The sequence below is a fragment of the Lissotriton helveticus genome, chromosome 7 (genome assembly GCF_964261635.1).
Source record: "Lissotriton helveticus chromosome 7, aLisHel1.1, whole genome shotgun sequence".
NCBI classification, from domain to species: domain Eukaryota; kingdom Metazoa; phylum Chordata; class Amphibia; order Caudata; family Salamandridae; genus Lissotriton; species Lissotriton helveticus.
In genome coordinates, this window is record NC_136068.1 from 1,650,343,548 (window position 1) to 1,650,360,140 (window position 16,593).

Consider the following 16,593-nt stretch of genomic DNA (forward strand, 5'->3'; position numbering starts at 1 on the left):
TATTTAAAAATGACATGGCTCGGTGGGTTAGATATGTTTCCCTTTTGGGAAACTCTATCGCCAAAGGAGCTGAAGTCCCGGAAGTATGGAAGGGGGCTATCATCATACCCATATAAAAAAGGGGATAGGTCCCTCCCGGCCAACTATAGGCCGATAAGCTTGATTGCCACCATTCAAAAAGTGGTAGGGAGAATGGTGGTAAACAAGCTAATGGATTGGGTGGAGGAGAATAGTGCATTGTCCCCTTACCAGGCAGGTTTTAGGCGGGCCACAAGCACGGTAGACCAGGTGTTTCGGTTTGCTCTACTCCAATGGGGAACGGTGGTGTTAGGCGAGGGCAGCCTGTATGTCGCTTTTGTCGACTTGCGGGCTGCCTTCGACCTGGTCCCAAGGGGAAAGCTTTGGGCAGTCCTGAGCGAAATTGGCCTTCCGGCTGAGTTACTCACCCTGATCATGAGGCTGCATGAGGCTAATTTTGCCAGGGTCCAATGGGGCACAAACGGTGAGTCCTCCACCGACTTCCCCGTTGAACGTGGTGTTCGCCAGGGATGCGCAATGGCACCCTTGCTCTTTTCGTTATTTATTAACGGAATTGTGGCTCGGATGTTGAATGCCTGTGTCGCTGCACCCTCGTTGGTGGGCCTCAGGGTCCCGATCCTGATATTCGCCGACAACACATTAATTTTGTCCAAGACACCGGGTGGCCTGCAGCGTGCTCTACACATCTTTGACCGTTTTTGCGGAGAACACGGCTTGGAAGTGAATGTGGGCAAGACCAAGCTGATGATTTTCTCGCCTAAGCGTAGAGCCAGCCCAAAAATACTTCTGAATAATAGTGAGTTAGAGGTAGTTACTGTATTCACCTACCTTGGGGTTCAGATTTCTAACGATTTAAAGTGGTCTTACCGTATAGAAAAGGCGGTCCTGAAACATCAACAAATCGCGGGAGCGTTAAGGGTAGAACACAAAAAATCAAAATCTAAACCCATTAAACCAGTCCTGGCAGTTTGACGCAAAGGCCATAGGGTCTGCCCTATATGGGGCGGAACAATGGGGCTTCGACAAGGTCCTCTCCCTGCAGACATCAGAGAATAGGTTCATTCGGGGCATAACGGGACTCCCCCAGAGCACCCCACTAATCCCGCTAGGTCTTGATTTAGGGAGAAGATCGGTCAGTGACTGAGTAAGATTGCGTCCTATCCTTTATTGGCGTTGCCTCTGGACCACCCCGGAGATACGGCATTATGCTGATGGGTTCCTTGCAGTAATTAAAGTGGATGTTTTCCATAAAATATTGTGGCTTAAACACCTCAGGGCTGCTTTAGGTGACCTTGGCCTTTCCAATCTCTGGAATAATCCCTCTGGAAAAGTTTTTCCCAGTAAAAATACCATCAAAAATTTATATTGGGGTAGGATTGATGGTAGACTCTGGAGTAGAACGAGATCTGACACGATGGGGGGGGGGGGGGCGCTTCCTGGAAATTAAACGGTGTCCATTGTTAGAACTTTACTGGGACACTATCACCGTCCCAGGAGACAGGAAACTAATGTTCCAGTTAAGATCTGGTTCCCTCCCTCTGAGATCCCTGACGGGCAGGTGGAGGAGTGCGACCACCTCGTGCTGCCCGGTGTGTGGAGCAGCCAAGGAAACCATAGGCCACTTTCTATTTCTCTGCAAGGCATACGCAATCCCTCGAAGAGTATGGTTAGTACCCATCTGTAGGAATTTAGGGACATTTAGTGGAGTTGAGGCGCTAAGAATTATCTGTACCTCTACTGATTTGCCAATTGTTCTGGGAACAGCAAAATACCTGGGGTGGGCATGGTCCATTAGACGGAGGGCGATTTCTCTTAATGTAAATTGATTTTTTTGTGTAAATGTGTATTTAACTGTTTTTATTCCATTTGTCAAAGCTGTCACAACGGTTTTTATTATTGAATGTATAAAAGGATTAATTTTAAGTCATGTATCTTTTAAATGTATGTTGTGCTTTTATGAGTACGTTGCTCGAATAAAGCTTTGAAACCGTAAAACCTAATAATTTGCTTGCCAATGGGAATAGCTGCCCCAATAGAGGATTGTACCACTTGGGGTGGTACAGTCTTTGCAGCTGTTTATACCAGAACTTGTGGTACTTCCTTGATAGCAGTTATACCAGATGTTTTGAACATGGGCGGCTCCTCCATTAGGGCAGAGGAGCGTTGCCCCACTGCTTTCTCGCAGTTCGAAAAGCAGAAACATAAAATGGAATTTTAAATACCATTTTAAGTTTCTGCTTCTCGCGATGCAAGAAAGCAGAACAGTATGCCTGGTTGTGGGCGGAGGGTGGGCAGGTCGGGGAGGAGTGGCTTGCCCACTTGTCCTTCAGTCAGGAGCTCATAAGGCTATTAGAACCTCTGATCGACAGACCTAATATCACCCTGTCAGAGGACTTTAACTTTCATCTAGAGAACCTGACTTCCATTGATTATCTGTCCCTGGTAGAAACCCTAAGTGCTTGTGGCCTGACTCAACTTGTGGATAATCCCACTCATCTAGCAGGCCATACACTTGATGGTGTTTTTTCAAATGATCCTAGACTGAAGATTGGCGTCCCTATTCCTCTGGCCTGGTCAGATCATTCTGCGGTGCCTATTGAGCTCAAAATCCTTCACACTGCCCCCCCCCCCCCTTTGGATCCCAAGAAATGGGAACTCAGAAGAAATTTCAGGGATATTAACAATGAAACACTTGCTCCATTTATGTATAGACTTAGCCGGTCTAAGCAGGATCCCGATGCTGCGGCAGTGGATCTCTTCAATACCATTACAGAGGCGGTAGACATATTAGCTCCTGCTAAGCAGTACTATTCTGCCAGAAAGAGTCCCTCTGCACCCTGGTTCTCTGATAGACTTAGACGGCTGAGGAAGGGATGTAGAAAGCAGGAGAGGCACTGGCGCGCCGACCTGGAGTCTACTGAAAAGAAACAACAACATAAACATCTGTTAAAAGAATACAAATTAGCGATTATTGAAGAAAAAAGGGCTTACTACGTTGATTTGACCATCTCCGTGAAATCTTCTAGAGATCTTTTTAAGATCATTGATTCCCTCCCTGCTCCCCGATGGTGGATTCCATAGTGGAAACTCAGGAGCTCTGTAATGAGATCTCAAATTTCTTCCACTCTAAAATCGCGGACATTTATAGTTCCTTGGAACTACTTAATCGGGACTTAGATCCTTCTCCTTTTCCTTCCCCGGCCGCGTCTGGGCGTCAGATAGTTGATCCCGGGCCTATCTTTTGTGCCTTCCCTCCTCTCTCCCTGGACGATAGCTACCGCCTCCTTGAGAACATCAAGTCTGGTTCCCCGCTAGACCCCTGTCCGCTGAAAATTCTGAAGGCTTGTAAGGAGGTGGTCCTGCCGCCTCTTCTAGAGGTGATGAACCTGGCAATTACCGAGGGGATTTTTCCCATCTCTTGGAAATTGGCGGTCGTCAAACCTCTTTTGAAGAAAGCCTCCCTAGACACGGGAGTCCTGAAAAACTTCCGACCAATTTCCTTGCTACCCGCTCCTGCTAAAATACTGGAAACCCATCTCAACCATCATCTTTCCACCTTGCTGGATGACTCGCACTTGCTGGATGTCTCGCAACATGGTTTTCGAAAAGCTCATAGCACTGAATCTGCCCTTACTGTGGTGACAAATAACATCCGCCTGAAGGTTGACAAGGGCCATACCACTCTCTTGGTTCTACTCGATCTCACGGCAGCCTTCGACACCTTGTCACCCCTGGTCCTGGTTTCTAGGCTCAGGGAGATAGGTGTCGGAGACACAGCCCTGAATCTATTAGCCTCCTTTCTCCACCATAGGGAGCAGAGAGTGAAGGTGGGTGACATTTTGTCCCCTTCTACGCCAGTGCAGTGTGGGGTTCCTCAGGGATCCTCCCTGAGCCCAACCTTTTTAATAGCTATGTGGCTCCACTTGCCAGGGTAGTGAGATCCTATGGGTTTGAGGTGTTGTCGTATGCCGACGACACACAAATTATGGTCTCCCACACTCTGTGAATGATTCTGCGTGCGACTTCAGATCTTGCATTGAGGCAATATCCCGCTGGATGATTCAGAATTTCCTAAAACTTAATGGAGAGAAGACTGAGGTCCTGATCTTCGGGGGTAGTCATGACATCTGGTCAAAGGACTGGTGGCCGGACTCCCTTGGGGATTGTCCTCTCCCTTCCTACTCGGCCAGGAAACTGGGGGTCCTGATAGATGCCTCTCTTGTCTTTGACCGGCAGGTCAGCAGGACGGTGTCCACCTGCTGTGGCATTATAAGGATCCTCAGAAAGATCGGATCTATCTCTCCCCTGATGCTAGGAAACAGGCCACAGTGGCTCTTGTCTCCTCGAGACTGGACTATTGTAATGCACTGTATGTGGGCATGAACAAAAGCCTGGTTCATCGACTGCAGATGGTCCAGAACACCGCAGCCAGGTTGGTCCTTAACCTCCCTATGCGTTCGTCAGTCTCCTCGGCCAGGAGAGAGCTTCACTGGCTACCCGTACAGTCCAGGATCTCCTTCAAGCACCTTTGCCTCGCCCATGGGGCTGTCTATGGCTATGGATCAGAAGGCATTATGTCTCTCCTATTTCCCTACCTGCTTAGCAGAGCTCTTCGGTCCTCATTCAAAAATCTCCTTGTGGTCCCCAGATTTGTAAGAGCAAGATGGGGAGGCAGGGCTTTTTCCACTTTATTTCCTAAGCTTTGGAACTCTCTCCCCCCTGTCCTGCTGGGACAGCCCTCTTTGGCATGCTTTCGAAAAGAACTCAAAACCTGGCTTTTTTGAGAGGCATATCCTTAGTCATGGATTTGGTGATTTGAGACCTGTTTAGCCTGATTGTTATTTTTGTCTGGCGCCTTGATGCCCTTGGGCTAAGTTGCGCGGTACGAAGTCTCCCTTCATTCATTAATTCACTGTTATGGGCCCTGACTGGTTGGTCGGCCCTCTGGCGCCGGCCAAAGCAGTCATACGCACGCTCCCTTTTCTCTATGTAGGCTTATTTTCTATTTTTAAATCCCCCCCCCCCCCCCCCCCCAGACAGCCCCTCCTCCCACAGGCCCCCCAAAGTAATTCTGAAAAAGATAATTTGAAGCAACCACCCAATTCTTCTAAAAAGAAATGGGATAACAAACAGTCAAAAAATAAGCAGAATGCATCCTGATCACGGGGTGGGTCTCCTCAACAGGAGCCCTCTGATAAAAAAGAATAACTTGGGAACCGTGATATTAAACCTTACTGGTATCAGGATACTGATGCACATGCTTCTCTTTCCTTTGAGTTCATTAAAACACTTGGTGAGTGAAGGAAAGTCAGACCACAGATCAGAAGCCAAAATACACCACACACTTGGGAGTACATTATCACACAAGAAAATAATCCCAAAATTAAACCTCAATTTAAAAAGAAGGTAGCTGGTCTCTGCATCTGAACGGGGAGTGGGCTCTGACTATGTTAGATGGCGCAACAGAAGTGTCAATAGCTGGCCAGAACCTGATGGAATTTCTGGTGACCAGCAGCGTTGAATGAACATATCAGTGTGGAGACACCGGATACTAGGGTAAGTGTCCCACATAGTTTATATGAAATTACACTCCAAATGGAGGGGTACATACCCAGGAAAGTGAAAGGTATTTTTTGGGAGAGCCAGGTATATGTATTTGACCTCCTTTTGGCTGAAAGAGATGGGCCGCCTGGGTTTGTTATGGAGTGTCCTAAGGGGGAAGATGTAATTTTACCGGCTTCCTCCAACCTTGTTCTAGAGTCACTTAAACATTTCATACTCGCAAGGGTGGGCATTAGCGCTAGCTCCCGCACTTAGGGTGAGTTGCTGAGTCGCCTCACCATAAAATCCTATTAAAATCCACTCATACTCTATAGAGGCAGTACCCAAAAAAAGTGAAGCAAAGAAACAAGTCAGGGAGATCTTAGATCAACTTGAGTACCAAGGTGTGATTGAAAACTGCACCTTTTCCATGAATTTTCCTTTGTTACCCGTAATGACACCTGATTGTTCATGCCATCTAGTTTTAGACTAAATGCATTTGAACACATGCACAGAAATATTTGAAGTACAAAATGCACACAGTGCCGCATTAAGGAATAAAATTGGGTGGCTCAACGCCTATTCTGTATACTGCCCCAAAGGTATAAGAACAGCCCAGGGTGGTTCTCTGCAAGAGTAACAGAGTCCCTTCAAAATTGTGGTGAGGAGGCCTTGTCCTACGTAGATATTTGTCCGACGGATGATAAATTATTGGCAGTGGTGTTGACCACAGCGCAAAAACGAAAAATTAAATGACAATACATATTGTTTGTCCTGTTGCATGCAGTCAGCAGCCTGTATGGGGGAAGAGGTTGCCCAGCTCAGGGGAGGAAATGTTCACTCCCAAAGTGTGCAGCGTTGTGATTGGCTCAGGGGAGCCTGTGTGCCAGGTGCTTCCTGCTGCCACGGCACTGCAGAAACGAAGGAGGTTGCTGTTCTGAGGTAAGGTTTCTTTTGTTAATTGACTTCCTCCGCCACACCATCCCCGTCTGGTAGCTGCTGCCACTGGTTATTGAAACACTCGAACAGGGTGAACAACATAATTGTGGGGTTCGCAATGTGGGCTACAAATTTGACTTTAAAAAATCTAAAATTGGCTACCTCAATGTCGCACCTTTGGGATTTGAGCTATGAAGTAAAGGAAAAAGCCTGGAAGCTTTTCTTTTGAAAAATGTACGGTGCCCCAATCTCCAAAGTTTTGCAATCCAATATAGGATTCCTAAATTTTGGCAGAACATATATTTCTATAACCTAATCAGACCGGATTTTTCAGTCCAACATTAGACACACGAACACACATTATTTTTCTTTACAAGCCGACATGATAGCTTTCAATGACTTACACACACGTGTAAAAACTACTAATTGGTGAGCTGTGTAGTAGCATGTCAATCAGGTGAAATGAGGGTGAATGAAGGCAAAACAGTACCCATAGCATATAAATATAATATCTACACATATGCTGAAATGCGTTTTGCAGCCTCGGTAAAGATACTGACAGCAGTACAAACTGCTGTAGTGGGAGAGAGTACTAGCACATGGGAAACGTATACCAACCTTAGAGGCGGTTACCAAAGCAAGTGTTCCAAATGCGAAAGCACTGCATTTGTGATGCATGCAATAGGCCAATTTTCTCATTGCAACAAATGTAACTACTAATTTGACTCTAAAATAAAAACACAAGCATTTCTGCAGTACAAATAAGAACTTCCTCTCCTGAATTAAATCATGCCTCTAGATAAGTAGGAATACATAATTTATACTGACGGATCTGCCCAGCCTGCCATAAGAAGTAAATGGCAATACAATGCAGGAAGTGTGATTGTGATGGGATGTATGTGGTACTACAAGTTCCATCCTAGCAATACACAGAAGCAGTCTCTAGGAGATTGCACAGCTGGCAGAATTAGAAACCCTCATACTGGCACTAAAAAATATGTAGCGGGAATTTCCCACAGTCATTGTGTGTGATTCATTTTATTGTCCAGTCATACAATGAATATCTTCACTATTTTGTCCAGAATTGGTTTATAGATTCCGAAAGTTGCACAATAAAACAGAAGCTGCTTTGGGAACAAGTGGAAAAGCTGAAAATATGCTTGACACAGGCTCATGTAATTCACACATTGAGTCAACAGCATGTTGGCGCGAACTGTTGAAGGGCATTCAGTGGCTGATGAAGCCGCCAAGGCAACAGTCCGACCTGATGCTGTTGCTGCAATCACTCGTTCCAGAACGAGAATAGACGGACAGATGATAGCTGTATATGCCACATGTAACAGCTCAGCCTTGCAAAAAGGCTTTCCACTCAAGTACTCCTACAAGTTACGTGAGCCAAGTATTCCATATGCTCAAATTCCAAGAGTGGGGAATAGAGTAATACCAAAAATGGAACGTAGATTAGGATTAATTCTAGCTGCATGAGGGTCTGGGTTTAGCACATGCAGGTATCGGTGAGCAGGTCTTGCTAAACAGACCAAGGGCTTTGTCTCCAGTGCAACATCTGTCAGCAGATGAAAGGTTTCACCATAGCACGTCGTCCACAAACCCTGCTACTGATACACAGACCACTCGCATGTCTATGTGGACCACTGCACCCCCTTACTATCTGATGGGGCTTACAAGTATATCTTGTTGGCAGAGGATTTATGCTCTAGATTCCTGTGGGTTTGGCCTCCGATCTCGGCTGACACCCTAAATGTTATAAAGGATTTGTGAGTCTTCATAGGGACATAGGCAATTGGTACATTACATTCTAACAGTGGGCCTTCGTTGGGCTTAGATAGAAGCAATGTGAAGTTTGAGTGTAGCATTGTGGTACTCGTCCCCGTATCATCCCAAGAGAAATTCTATTGTGGCAAGGAAGAACATGATGGCAGTTTAGTCAGTCACCTAAATGGGGTCCAGAGGGCACTTAACAGCGCCAGGATGTTCCTCTCGGAGCGACAGTTGCGCTCTACAAATACCAATTACGATTACGATTAACATGCCAAGAAGTTCCCTGGTGGGCGGTACTCCATATGAAGTCGTCTTTTTGGATAAGAATGTGGGTATCAGAGCTAGACTGTGGCAGCACAGTGGGGAATGTAAAACCATTTGACATCCATGATCATTTGGCTGTTTTATGGGAACTCCATGAATTCCGGGCATTACAAAGCAGCGTCCAAGTAAAACTCACCACCACTAGAAGAGTGAAAGTTGTTCCGGCAAGACCTGCATGGGTCCCAAAGATTGGGGACCGGGTCTGAAAAAAGATAGTGGACCAAAAAGAATTTGGAACATCTTGCAGAATTGTACCTGCCAGGTTGACGAAGGAACAAGAACAGTATTCTTCTGCCCCTTGCCAGCTGCAAAGACAAGAGATGTGTCTTAATTGATCTGATCAAACCACACCATGTGGCCAATACTCCACAGTAGGCTACATGGGCTCCTGGGTGGGTACTGATCTCCTCTCGCTACCATACTGGGGGTTTTAGATGGCAAGATTATTAACTTTTGAATACCACTTCAAGAAGTGGAGACTTACCAACAATGGGATGCAACTTGTACCGTTGAAAATGAACAACATAAAACTACAAATGAAACAGATCTCAATTTGGTCTAACACCCAAGTCCATGTGACTGTCTCAGACAGAGGAATGTGCCAGTTCCAAAAAACCTGCTGAGCTACCAAAGCTAGATCAAACTGCATCTTGCCACTCGATTTTGATGATTTCTCATCGGATTCTAGTGAACGTAAGTTACCGCCACCACCCGTTCCACCACACACAACAAATTTATGATTTATACCTTTGGCTAAAAAAAGACTTACTTTGTTTTTCCCTGGCTACAGCTCTGGATTGCAATTGGTCTGCTGTTCGTTTTACTCTGGACTGGCATAGTGACTGTCTATTTCTTGCTCCTGAATGGTCATTACCTCCCAGAACACTCTGCAGTACAACAAGTGAACATGGTCCTGAAACTGCATGCATCATCACATTATGAACAGAAGGACCAGTCCATAATGAAAATTGCAGCAGTGCCAGTTCCTGAAGGAAACATTTGTGACAGTTTCCTATGATATATATGATCCGGCTGAACTTTTGAGAATACCACATTTGTTTAAAATCTTAGTGATATCCTCACCTCTAGTACTCTTTCTGATGATTGGGACATTGAAACCGTGCATGCTATGCTATCTGATTTATAACAATCTGCTGCATTTTCAAATCATGAATTGTATTGTTGCATCTAATTTTGACACTTTTTTTGCACAAAGCAAGTAACCCATGTGATGTTTTCACTTACCATCAATGGGAACATTGCCCAACACCGCCGAAAGGTAGTTCAACAACATTTTCCCAAAAGTTTACTTATTTTTCTGGGTTGAACACTTGAGACCTGACCTCTTATAACTATAAGCTTGCCCCTACACAGAAAAATATGCTCACTAACACTAAGCTGATCTACTCTGCTATTCTATTGCCCAGCTGTCTTCACAGGGTTTTGATTTTTGGAGGAACCCTAGGGACACAAAATATGTTTGGGGGACTAAAGATTGGCAAGTACAGCGAACTGAGGCATTATTTAGAGCATGCCTCATACCACATTAAATAATTTTCCTGAACAAAACGGTGCAACTGACTTCCTGTCTTGAACTAGCCAAGATCAAGGATTTGAACACGCCTCTGATTCCCTCACTTACATACTTTGAGGGCTGGCAAACTTATACTCTACACAGTGAGGATACATTAGATGCAGTTCTACACAATGGTACTTAAAATTCATCAGAACCCAATCTGAAGGGATGGTTGGGTTAGCCTAGTGACACAAATAGGTGTCAGTCAAGACTCCGGGGTACCTCCGAAGGTTTTAGTATCCACAGGCCTGATCAGCGCTATGTACAATCGAAATACTCTGGAGTAGTGACATCTCGCAGTGTTGGGAAGTTATGCCTAGAGTGGCTAAAGACTTTGACACTGACCCAAGTAAAACACGTATTTCTTCTATCAGATGACATGTATCTTAGGGATTTTGTGTTGCGTTTCTTGTATGCTATTTACAGCAAGCTATGGAAAAATCTGTCAACAGGGGGCTGCTGAGAGACTATGGGAAATTGATGGGGTTAACCTAGTAAAGGCTTTTAGCAGTGGTCGACAATGGTATGACCACACTATCCTTCAGGATTTATTCACTGGACAATGTTGTGTCTTCTACTATAGAAATGATGGAACAGGATTTGTCTATTCTACAACCTGGACAATCACAATTGCCGTCCATTCTACGTTTAAGATGGACGCTACAAGCATTGCATTCTGGCCATATGCCCTAGCGTTAAATCCGCGGCACAACTGTTCTGTGCATACAATCTAATCGAAAGAGAGATGGTTCTGGCACACAGAAATGCAAAATATACCATGTTGCACATTGAAAAAGTGGACCAAACGCCTTTCACTGTGGCTGAGTCCCCACCGTGGAATAGTTATTCCATGGCTCTATTACACTGCCAGTCACAACATTTTGATTTCAATACTGTCTCCAGTATCACCAGGTACACAGATAACAAGTGCTAGGAGAAGGCTACATACACAAGTACTAGGAATTACGTACAGATTTTGATGTAGGAATGGGGACACTGAAGTTTTTCTCAGCGATTAAAACTGTGAAAATAACATAAGTGGGGCTCTAGTTTGCAAAGACATTTCGCTTCTCGGGGCCTGTAATTTTTCATTTTCTAACTTGACATGTCACTTGACTGATTCCCCAGCCGCTTTGATTTATCCAGCTTTTGAGCTGCTCTCGAATGGGAGCTGTTTGATGCTGAATGATCAAGGCTGTTGTGGGATGGTACCGGGCATCGCATATCTGGTCACAGTAAGCTCCAGGGTTACTTGTTGTTTGCAAGTATTGTTTCCACCGACTTGCACAGTTACGGAGACCTTCATTGAATTTTTCCTTTATATGGCTTTATTCTCTGAGCAGACTGTATGCTATGCTTTTTCAGAAAGATGTGTCCTTCACCTCAGCCCGAGAGACTTTTGATCTCCAGGTTGCAAGGTCTTCATCTAAGATACAGGCAAACCTAGTGGCTTGTGAATTGAATACGCCTGTGCTGCTGGGACAGCAAAGGAAAGAATGCTATGGTGAAAACCTACATATTAGAGTGGTGCCTCAGCCTGATTAAGTGGGTGATGCTCCAAGAACTGAAGGTAGGACGCCTGGAGTGATTAGATACTATTTAAAAGGGTATGGTACTTAAAAGGTTGCAGTAAAGGTGATGTAATAAATCTAAAATCTACCTTTGTATTCCATTTAGCGGGTGGGTCCATTTTGTGACACTGAGAACCTTTTTAAATGAATACTTGAGCTCCGCCCAATAGACCGGATTTTGATAACTGAACCAACTGCATACTAAAGGCTATCACTTTTGTTTGGTGAGTCAAGTAAATTCCAATATGATCACTGTATATGCGAGTGGTTTGGAGTCAAAGGTTATTATAATTAAGACGATTGCCATAAGGAAAATGGCAGTGATTGCAAGATACATGTGATGGATGGAGTTAATGCGGTGACCGAAAGACTTCTTGGTTTAGTCTCTATATTATGGTTGTGCTGATTTAAGATTGTTTTTAGAAAATTAAATGTAATTGTTTAAAAAGCATAACTCCATTGTTATGTGAATATTTATTGTGGGTTCTATGTTTTTATGCAGGTATACTTTAACACTAGGCACCTGCATATAAGAGATATCATGTTGTTCTGCAGAAGGTGGTCAAGATCTGTTGAGCACCAAAATGCATCAAAGTTTGTGTTGGGCTAAATCTGAGGAACATGAGGATACAATAGATGCTGGTTTTATGGACAATCATGTGTCCTATTTGTAGATACATTAGAAAGACCGATATAACCGTCTTGTGTGTTCTCCCCAGCTGTGAAAATCTTTCTATTGCATATGAATTTTGGTGTGTTCTGCATATATTATATATACGTTTTAATTGAAGATTTTATAGTGAATTGATTCAATGTGCATATTTTAGATATTGCTTTGGTTGTATTGTATAAAGATTTTGCAAAATATTCTGATCTTTAATGCCATTTTGTAACAGATGACTTCTCTAGATTTGAGGGAGTTACTGAAAAATGTATGATATTATGGTGGTGAATGCTAGATTGAATGGTTGAAGAAAAATAGTTGTCGCTGACTGAGATTCCAAAGGGATTTTTTTTAATTATTAGTCATACTCTGAGCCCCATCCCTTTAGTTGAGGGGCCCCTCTCATTTTGCCTTTCCTCTCGGTCTAAAGACCTAGATCAATGTTCTTTTTCAAGAATCTATCTTTATTGAAGGTACATTGCCTTATGCATGTTATATTATTAGCTGAGGTAATACTTGAAATCACATGATTACAGACTTTAGTTGATCTCCAATTGATTTCAGTCTCTAACAAGTGTTTATATTCTCTTGTATATTTCAGCGGAGCACTAGGTGGCGGTGAAAAAACAACTGCAAAGATGCTTTTGAGGAAGAAATGAAGTCTGTGTATTGAAGAAACCTTTCACACGCTGAAGACACATTGTTGTGAACAACAAATGCAGATGGCTGAATCTCCACAAGTTGGTCTCCATGTCTTGACATGGTGCATTAGAGAACTTCTGAACTAGTTTATTTTGTGAATATATTATGAGCACTGTTTAAAAGTTTGCAAACTAAATTGCACATTATATTATTATGGCACGAAGGGCAATTCTTATTTTATGCACTCAGAAATGTAATCTATAATTCATGTATAGTAGTTGTATTATTTACAGTCATGTTTGTCAGCTGGGACAATGTGTATATAATTTGAAAAGTGGTCCTGCAGTAAATGTTAGCTGGTAAGGGTAGCACATGTTAATTTTCTTTTGTGTTGTTTGCTATTCTAGATCAAGTGTAGCCGGTGTATTAAGAATCCACCTGAATGTATGCTGCACACAATTGGACTCCACATGTTTTGCACTTTAATGCAGTATAATTGCAAATATTACACAATAAAGAAAAGGCAATCCTTCAGTAAGAGCAGAAAACAGTGTGCCTGACTTTATTTACTTTTTCAATTGTTGAATGCAACAATGAAAATCAACATGCCCTACTTTCTGCTTGGCATTACCCTAACTACTTACTGTGAAAAGCTCCTCACTAGCCTGAAGGCATCTTCATCTCTGTGTGAGTAAGGGTCATGTGGCCATATATAAATATGGACAGTATATGGGCTGAACTGTGAGAAAGCTTGTTGTGCTGTGAAGACTTTGTTGATTAGAAAATTGCCCTTTCATACTAAGTTGAGTGTTCAATGACTAAGTCTGTCTGAGCTGTAGGAAACCGTGCTAGAGGAAAGGGGGTAAAGCCATCTGCCCACAGTGGCTAAAGTGCCATACAGGTAGTGATTACTTTAAAGAAGTCACATTAGCAGTGTAGAAAATTAGGTCCCATTTTCTTTTTATCGATTTGCTATATAAAAAAGCAAAAATATGCTCTTGCACTCTGCCTCAATTACAAAAAAACAAATGCACAATGTGACCCAAATTATGGTGCTAAGGTGCCACATGTTGTAATAAATATTTATTCATTTTTTTAAGTGTAACTTTAATAAAGACAATTAAACAATCATTATATAACCTAAAAAACATAGGTTTTCCAAGCATTATAAGTGTGCAAGAAACTATAACATTAAACTTAAACATTTTACAAAGAAGAAAAAGGATAGTTAATAAAATGTAAATATCTGAACTTTGAACACAATGCTTTAATTGAACAATGAAAACCTGTAGAAAACCACAAGCTTTTTAACAATTTTATCAAAACAGAAGGAAAAGACAAGAGAAAAAAAGGAGAAGAGGGGAGACTATAGAAATAAATTGTATAAAAAATGTTGGTACTAGAACAAAAACTGAAAGTATACGAAGAACCTTAGCAACCTAGTAACAAATGTGAAATACATTGTATAAAAAATGTTGGTATTAGAACAAAAACTGAAAGTATAGGAAGAACCTTAGCAACCTAGTAACAAATGTGAAATGAGCAGCTTGTCTGGATAATTAACCACTTCCACGCTAGCGGTTTTCCCGCTGTGCGCTGGAATTTCAAAAACATGTTGAGTGACGAGTTCACCTTGTCATCCGCACAGGGAAGGTAAGGCTGATGACGAGCTGAACTCGTCATCAGCATGGAAGGGGTTAAGATGTAAGAGGCAACCATAACCAATATTTCTTATTCTCTAAAGGGAGAGAAGTGGCAACAGCTCTATCCAGTCTATTATGATGACAGAGCAAGTTCTACCAGTCAGTAAATATAATTTGACTGCTATGTTTCCAATTTGATGTGATCATTTGTAAAGCAAGTCCAATTATCAAATCATTTTCCCAACCAAACATTGGGATTGCCGTTATGGGGAGGAGCTTACTAAAAATGATTTTGAGTGTTTAAAGGTATATTCTTGGACACAATTTTGTTCACTTTATCCCATATGAATAACCAAAATATTTGAACTAAAAGACAATCAGAAAATGCATGGAAAAGGTCGCTGTTAACGTGGGAACATGACCAGCAATTGGTCTCTTAAAGTTCAAATTTATGGAGACACTTGGGAGTAAAGTACAATCTATTGTAAAAATATTATAATGTTTAGGTTTTGCTCGCTGAACGTGAAGTAGTGTGCATCTTGATCGATACAGATTTGCAGGTTTGAAAAGAAAATTGTTGACAAGTTATCCCACTGTAGTTCTATAGTAGATTCTTCTCTTTGTATAGCGGAAGACTTAAGTATTATATATGCAGGATGCTTTCATTTTTGTGGAAAAGTATGGGATGAAAGAGAAAAGGTGTGTTTGGGATATAGGCATTGAAGATTGGGAGAGCAATTGAAGAGGAGTCTTAAGATGCTGATATTGAGTGCCATATTAGAAATTACATATTTTTGTTGAATTTTATAAAACTCTAGAGGGAAACCGTCAGAGTGTATGATATATGGTAGTAATTCCTTTATATAACCATTCCTTCCATGAGAGAACTTTTTTTTTAGTTTAATGCGCTTGTTGCACCAAATAGGAGTTTGTGCATTATTTTCTGAATGGGAATTGGAGTTAGTAATTAGAGGTGTATCGATGGAAATAGAATAAGTAAGTATGGGTGATAAGAAAGCCTTCGGGGGTTGAGAAATATAGACTCGTTCCCTGAATGAAGATGGTGTAAACGGAGCCTGCTCCAATTGGTCTGGGATAGTTGATGAATAGGGAGGAGTAGCCAAAAGGGAGGTCCAAATTTGCTAACGTGTGAAAGCAAATGGTATTGCCTAAGATTAATAAAGTTGCTCCTTCTAGTAAGCTACTACAAGCATTGTCCCAGGATGGTTATATTACCTTGTCCAAATTTATAAATGCTAAAATGTATCTGTTTTATTTTAAGAGAAATACTTTTGTTATAAACATTTGTTTTAAGAGTTGTGAAGATTCTTTGCGAGCTTATTTAAAATATTTTTTTGCAACAGTCTAATATGAAACCCCCTAGCATCCCAAACAAAATCCATCTTTGTTTAATTGGAGGGATTGCTTTTAAATAAAAAAAAAGAATTTATGAAAAAAATGCAAATGGTTTATTAAGCAAGAGGGCATTGTTAAATCTCCACCTGTAAGAGTGAGGTAAATGAGTTGAGGTAACCCTATGACAGCAGCGTGATCTGAAACAAGGCTAGAGCCGATCTCATTGTGTATTATAAATTGGAGGACAGTCTGAGAGTAAATATATAATCTATTCTGGAGTGTGAATTGTGAACATGGAAAAAAAGTAAATTCTACACATCAGGCTGGGAGGCTCTCGTAGCATCAACTGACCTTCTAGATAAAGTTGCTTTTTAAAAGGTTTTGTGCATTTTATTGGGAATTAAATTTGTCTGAGAAAGACAATTGAGAGAGGTATCCGTAAACTGCTTGCAATCACCACCAACTAAAAGATTTTCTGACAAACATGAGAATACTAGATTAGAAAAGTGATTCCAAAAC

General features: G+C 42.2%; 1 protein-coding gene across 2 annotated transcripts in view; it reads left to right on the forward strand.

Annotated features, from left to right (window-relative positions):
- LOC144767590 (uncharacterized) overlaps positions 1-13,640 on the forward strand; it is a 60,057-nt gene extending 46,417 nt beyond the window's left edge. The window contains exons 2-3 of one of the 2 annotated variants that reach the window (XR_013598272.1): positions 13,035-13,173; positions 13,483-13,638. The gene's annotated coding sequence lies outside the window, so the exon portion shown is untranslated. Of the gene's footprint in view, positions 1-13,034 lie in introns of both variants that reach the window. The other variant, XM_078651000.1, reaches the window with a different exon arrangement.
- Positions 13,641-16,593: the final 2,953 nt, after the last annotated feature.